The sequence below is a fragment of the Atractosteus spatula genome, chromosome 12 (assembly GCF_055471065.1).
Source record: "Atractosteus spatula isolate fAtrSpa1 chromosome 12, fAtrSpa1.hap1, whole genome shotgun sequence".
In the NCBI taxonomy this organism is placed as follows: Eukaryota; Metazoa; Chordata; class Actinopteri; order Semionotiformes; family Lepisosteidae; genus Atractosteus; species Atractosteus spatula.
In genome coordinates this window covers 1,134,727-1,142,481 of record NC_142717.1, presented here as the reverse complement: position 1 = coordinate 1,142,481, position 7,755 = coordinate 1,134,727, and positions in this window count along the sequence as shown.

The window sequence follows — 7,755 nt, the reverse complement described above, 5'->3', positions numbered from 1 at the left end:
AGCACCTGTCTATTAAGAGAATAAGACCTCAGCGCTGTCAGTACAGTGGGATGAGGAGGTGGGAGCAGCACCTCAGCTGGACCCACCAGCAGTGTAGACAGTGGCTCTACATGTCACGGATGTTGGAATGGCCAGGAGAGCAATAAAGACCCTAGGCATGTGTAGCAGTAAAAGGGGCAACACGAAGGTTAGCCCAGGCTCAGGGGGTCAGACGATGTCGGTAAGAAACCTATGCCCTCAGGCCACGGAGTGACCTGGTGCTGCAGACATGCAGAACGGTGTTGTATTTGCTGTCTAGCTGACTTATTTATTTAGCTCTGCAAGTAAGGCAAGCACAGGTTTCCCCCTCCTGCTCAAGTACAAGTGGCTTTCTCGCGTGAGGAGAGTGCCACGCTAATGCCTCCGATGTCTGAGCCCCAGTGAGTGTGGCTGAGCTGGGATGATGTGGCCTCAGGGAGCTGTGAACGGACACATGAGTGTCCAGGGGCTACGAGAGCAACAGGGCAGAATCCCACAATACAGCGCCTGCCGCCCACGTGCTTCGCAGACGTCCACCTTGTACGGCATCACAGGGTGACTACCAGACCTGCCGTCTGAAGTGGACCGCAAACCCGTCTCCACCAGAGGGGCAACAGGAAAGAAGCGTCCACCCCCCGTGCGGGAGTTTTGGGCCATTAGGACCTGCTGTGAGAACGGTTTAGGAGAGAAACTTTGTTGCAGAAGATGTTTTTCAGGAGAGTCTCAGAGAAGGACTAGTGTTTTGGAGCCAGTAAGCAGCTCAGCTGCCTGGGCATTAGAGAGCAGGATGAAAAAAAAGGCTTTTTGTTTTGCACTGTGAGGTTTTGTTCCTCTGTGCTGTAAAAGAAAGAGCACTGTTTTTACCTTGAGGCCAGCTTTCCCACAGACCCACCTATTTACATTAGATCCCATTATAGCTCTTTGCCCCTGGTCATGCCACACTTTTTAATTCATGTGTCTGTGTCCTGTCTGTTCAATATACTGTCAGTGCACCTGCTACAGAAAGTTAATTTCCTTTATAACGACTTTGTGAACATCTTGCAGTAACAAATAATAAGTTTCTTTCGGTGCTCAGTATATAAAGGGTGGGAAGGAAGAGGACTTGCATTACAGGCCATTTACAGGTACTATATCACCAGGAAATGGTCAATGGTGTTTATCATAGTATGAAGAAAATGTTATCTCCATTTCCTGGGTCGGAAGCCAACGTCTGTGGCTACGATTTGCAGTGGGAGGTGGATACGAGATCGATGGGATACTCTACATTTTGGATGCAAATTAACATTGTTTCTAATGTCTTTTTTCTTCAATAAAAAAGCTATCCCTTGTGAAAACTGTGCTTTAATATAATATTTCTTGGATGTTTCAATTGTCCTGAAGTTTATTCAAAAATATAAGGGGAAATGCTTGGCATAGTGAAATATGATTCCATTTCAGCTTTCATCATACAAATCATACTTCCTAAAATAAGGTTGAGAGGCCGACACAGGTAAAGAAATGCTGTCATTTTGTGCAACTATTTTCAAGATAAACCAATTCAAACATATTAAAGAGAACTATATTCACCTTATATAAAAATGTGTATAGGTTTCCTGCATTTTTATTTGATAAAACCAGCTCAATTCAATATTTGAACTAGATCGTTTTGTATTCATAGGCAATGATTTTAAAAATGACTCGTAAAGTGGTATAAATTTCACTGGGATATTATGCATATTTAATGTTTGTGGATAAGTGCAAGTCAGACCTATTTAATTACACACACACTTCCCTGAAAACCTTTAATTTCCCTTATTGAAAGCATAGCTTTGTTTAGCTGTGTTTAAACTTAAGCTTAATGGATTTCAGAAATACATTTTTGGAAAAAAAAAGTTGCCAAGATGTATTTTTTCTACTTTTAAGACATAGCTGTGTATAAAAAAACAACCCTTAAGCCCACAAAGAAAAAATAAGTTACACTGGCCCCATAAGCAGACAGATTAAATGTGTCAGTGCACCTGCCAAATGATCATGCTCATTAAAACAATAGTCCTACTGAGAACACTTCACTGTTGGATATTCATCACAAAACATGTTTGCCAAAGTGTTGTTTTAAAAGGCTAAAGTTTGGGAAATGGTGGAACCAGAGTTCATTTTTTGTCATAACGTGCTTCATCATGGCTTTTGTCAGACCTCTGAGCACCACAGCTCTCCTGTCGACTAGACAGACGGTAGACGGTACAGTATGTACCTCTGTGCAGCGCCTGAAAGCTGGGGGCATCCACTGGAACTACGTACTGTACCGTTAGACTGTTCTCCTCTTGTCCAATGTCAATTCAGAGCAATACGAGCATTTGCTATCGCTATTTAAAATCCAATTTAAAAAGTAAAATTAAAAACACAAGAGGCGGACAAACAGCCCGCACTGCAGAAGGGAGCACATCTGTTGAGCTGCTCAGTATTAAAGACCCAGTGGCTCAGATAATTGAAAATGCTTGAGAGCTAGCAGCAGCGTCGCCCCCTTGTGGACCGGTCTCGCATGATCTCGGGAGCCGGACCAGCTGAGCCTGATCAGCATTTGAATGGGGGACCTTCAAGAAAAGCCAGATTCACCACTTAGCCACTAAAGCTCCCATGGAACTCCTACCTTGGAGTAGGAGTGTTGACCCCTGTGTCCTGGATAAATTGCACTCTGGGCTTGTAAGACCTTCCTGAAGTTCCCCACCAACCTGGCCAGTGAAGCAGCTTCTCAGCCTCCGCAGTGGGGCTGCAGGCACACAGTAACTCCTGACTGTTGCCACGGGGGCATTCTCACTCTCAGTCTTGCCACCAGCCGAGCGTGACCGGATTTGCTGAGCAGTCCTCCCAGCGGACGGCAGCTCAAGGGACGGCTGCAGGCTTGCCGTGACGTCAGTGGCAGATGTGCCTGTCCTCCAGTCAGTGTTGCACCTCCTGTCTGCTGGTGGGCCTGTCAGGGGAACGTGTCTGTGAGTCTCGGTGTCTCCCAAGAGCCGGCTCTCAGAAAAAAACAACTGGGGATTCCAAATAATAAAATAATAATAATAAAAAATAATCGGTGGGTCCAATTTTTCATTTAAAAAGATTCTTGCAGAAGTGTGATATTTATCATACTGCAAAGGAACAAGTAATAGGTTTATTCCATGCTGAAAAAAAGAAGAAAGAGAACACAACGTTTCGGCCGTGGAGCCTTCTTCAGGTGACAACTGAATAAAATGTAATTATTTTAGGTGTCACCTGAAGAAGGCTCCACGGCCGAAACGTTGTGTTTTCTTTCTTCTCTTTTCAGCATGGAATAAACCTGTTACTTGTTCCTTTGCAGCCTACGCATGCTGACGCAGCTCCCCACCTGAACTATTTATCATACTGTATGTAGTGACCAAATTGCCGCTCGTCACTAAAATCTTTATACAGACTTTTCGAAAGGAAAACCAAACTGGCACAGCCTCTATTTTCAAGAGCTCTGTGAACATGCCATTAAAGCTACAGTACATTAGCCTAAGTCATACTTTAACAGCTAATATAAAGTGACGTGGCTGATTGATGTAGCTTTTAACTATGGCAGCTCAAACCATAAAATATAAGTAATAAGAATAATCACAGTCTTCAACAAATTTTAAGCAGGGATTAAATAATTCAGTGCAAAAATTACAAGCAATGATTAAATACGTTTTGGATTTTTACTGACAAATGGAACGATTGTCATGATCGTAAGCCCCTCCTCTTAAGGAGGCTCCGGCTCTTTCTTGTTTCTCTTGATTTTTTTGCAGCTGCCTCCTGTTCCAGCCCCTCCCTACAAAAGCCAGACGCTCCCACCATTCCAGGCTCAGCTCTGGGAGAGGGACGCCCGGAAGCCCGCCTTCCAGCGCCTCCAGGAGAGGCTTGGAGTGCCTGGCCACGTTACCCCTTTTAATTCCCCCGACCCTTCGCCGGATCCCGCTCCGGCTTTTAACTCCTGTCTTGTCTGCCATGGATGGATTACCCGGCTCTGGACTTTTGCTCACCCTGGATTTGGACTTGTTCGCCTTGGCCACGCCCCCCCGAGCACCAGCGCACCGCCGACACGCCCCCCTGTTCTTCCAGCCCCGATCCCAGTCTTCTTTCCCGTGTTTGTGTCACTCCCTTCCGGATTCTGCCATCTGCACAGGGTCCTGAAAAACGCTTTGTGACGACGATTTCTATTCACAAAATTAATAGATAAACAATCTATGCAGTATGCATCCCTCCCTTAAGAGGAAAACGGGAAAAAATGAAATGTGTTAATTGCTCAGCTAAATTCAGTTCTCTGGCATTTTGTTCTGCTGTTTGCAAAGCAACTTATAGAGAAAAAATCTGCTTTTCCACTTCTTGCACAGAGAAATCTGACACTTACACAAAGCTGTAAACCTTTAAAAAGTCTGGAGATGGGGTCTATCAGTAATAAGAAACAGAATTGCATTTTATGTGTTAATTGAATCCCTTGTTATCATCCACACAACACAAATATGCCAGAATTATGTTTTCTTGTATTTGTGCTGACGTTGTTAAAGACAAGTGGTTTGCTTTGCTAATAGAGCAACACTGAAAACATTTAAGAAATCCGGGTATGGTACAGGTTTACCTTTGAATTTAGTAGCTCTGAACATCATAATGGTTACAAACAAGGGGAGTTCATTCAGCCCAATTAGATCATCTGGTGTTTAGGGTTCCTACCGTACTTTACAGAATGCATCACATCATTGCTCCTGAAAAATAACCAATGTTGCAATATACTCAATATTATGATTTTTATCCTGTTTTTTGAGAAATTGAGTAATTGTTCTGTATCTTCCTGAATAACTTTATCTGGTAATGCCTTTTTTAATCCATAATAACTGTGACTTTGTGTTACTTAAAATGCATTCTCCTGAGAACATACTTGAACATAAGATAACGAACTTATCTTTAAGAATAACTATTATGTAAGGATATCACTTTTTCACACCTCCTGATGTCACTGTATTTTGCCAAAAAGGAAATAGCCTATCAAGTTAATATATACTGAGAAGCATTAAAAATGGAAGCAAAAGCATCTGTTGTATTTTTAATACCCATCAATTTAAAATCCCTAGACCACATCACACTTGAGTGTAGTCTGGAAGCCAGGCATCTGAATATCTATGTTATCTATGCAACCAAAAGCTATGAAGCAGCTGGAAAATGAAAAATACAGCCCATAAGACTAAAAAAAAATCAAACAGCATAAGAAATCTGAAACACCAGCCATGAAATACTATTACATCTCTTCTAATATGTAAGTATTTTAAAAGTTAGTTCAGAAATAAATACTTTAAATTGTACAGTTTACATGTTTTTTTCCCACACATACACATCTCATCTTCTGGTTAACAAAAATTGCATAACAATCCTTGGTTCTGGCCTGTTTCATCTTGTGCTGCCTCTCATCTTCCACTATCTACTGTTCAGTGATTGACATTTTCCCCCTGAAACTTGTCTTCTGCCTCCTGAAAGCACTGGAAATGTATTGCGTAAGAAATTCAGAACTTGCGTCAAAGCTTTCCCATCTGTGTAAAGACACCCTGTTATTGACTGTGTTGTACAGATCTGCAGCTGCACTGCTGCTTGGAGTGATTTAGATTTTACAGAGCTGGGATGTTCAAACTCTGCTGTTTCTCCATTAGACAGGAGGCGATCAGATGTGTGAAGTATAATAAAGATAATATGTGACGCTGTCATAAAATTTAAGATGCTCTGCAGTACCACAGAAAGGTTTTTGCATTCAATCATAAAACAAAAGATTAAGGCCCTACTTAATGCTTTGTTTTTTATGGCCACAGCTTTTCACGTTAGTTTTTCATGCTTTTGTCCCAATTTGAATGACCAGTTTAGAAAAACTCACTATTACAGTAAACTGGGAGGAAATTACTGATTAAGGCATACTTTTTCCTTCATGGTCCTTGCCAATAGAATTGACATCAGTTACTTAGTTGAACTAATTAAGACCTTTTCACCTGCTCACTGCTCCTAAGTTTGCTGCCCTAATTTCCACATTTCTGTATATTTTTAGTTAATATTAATTGAAATATTTTAGTTAATTCTAATATCCCTTGCAGTTACAGAAAACACTCAAAACTGTTTGATTATTACATTATTTCTTAATTCTGAAATTTGATTTTATAATAAAGAGATCACCTGGATAAAAGCCAGTGGACACGGGGGGTTCTAAGACTTGGTTTGAAGAATTCCTTTTAAAATCCACTTTGCCAGTTTGGGGAGATGATAGGGGCTGATTTAGCCAATGGTCAAACACTGACATCCAATGGATAAAATAAAGTAATGCATTCTTATAACTGAAGTATCTCTTCAGGAACTCCAACTCATCAGGAGCAGATTAATTCTTTGTTTTTGCTGCAAATGCTAAAATGGCCTCATCTTCTCCAGGAGGCACACGGAGTCTGACTAGGGTTTGATTTATCACACAACACCAAGCTTCATTGTGTTGTGATTTAGCAATGTCCAGTGAGATCCTACAATTAATACACAGTATAATATGTGCTTTTGTATACTACTGTATACAGTATGTATGTATACTACTTGATCTATACTCTATATAGATACTTTTCATCTCATTAGTTCACATACGTATAGAAGGAAAGTCACTTCATCCACTACAGAAGTGCAGCGGCCTTTGTGAATTAAAGGGGCATGCTGGGCTCATGTTGGCCTGGTTGTGCCAGCACAAAGAGAAGGTCATACAGGACACCAGAATTCAGACTGCTACCCCTACGAGCAATGTCACAGGATCTATAGTGACCATGCACTCATGACCCCAGTTTCATATCTCACCTGAAAGATGACACCTCCTTCAAGACAGTGTGCCCAGTGACCACACTGAGCTGTTCGTGATTTTTTTTCACATTCAGATCCAGAAGGAAGAGTGCCGCCTACTGGTCCAGCAGCACGCAGGCCCAGCCTTCCTTAGCTCCTGACACCTGACAAGGTCCGGACACAAGACAGCAGCACTGCCGAGCCGTGGGTCCCCAGTGCCAGTTCTCCCTGCTGCAGTCTGAATTTGTGTCGTTTGCTACCTGCCTAGTGAACGGCTTTCATCGAGAGCTGGCACACTGCAGTAGCACTTCTTCTGAGAAGGGCCCCCAGCTGTGATTTATTCAGATTCTGAATGAAAAACATGAGCCCTTTTTTAAGTCATTGCTGGTATATTTCAGGGATTGATTATACAGGAACATTTGTATTGATACAACATCTGGTATAGATGACTGAAATTAAGAGGTTGCTAACTGGGAGGTGCTGTTAGGCATGCACCTTATTAGAAAAGGTATTACTCTGTTTTAGGGCTCCACGGTTTGTATTTGCATTGTTATTTTCAAAGACATTGATTTTTCTGTTTTTTTAAATACATCATTAACATATTTTGTAGCCGATTTCAACAGCTCATTTTACGATGTTACAAAGGAAAAGCATAAATTTACATTTTGAAACAGCTGTAATTGTTTGCATTTGTGGAACTAATAAAGAGACTCTGTTGATTAATCAGAGCACTATTTAGCTTGAGTGGCTGAGCCACATACAAATTGATTGTGTGACTGGTGTGGACTGAAGAAAATTGTTCAGTTACTGCAGAGTGTCTAAGCACTATGTTAGGCTCTACAGTCCATTGAATAATCTGTGCATGTCATATTGGAGTGCACACATACCAATTTAACATTTTACGGTTTCTACTGGGGAAAAATAAACTGCGCG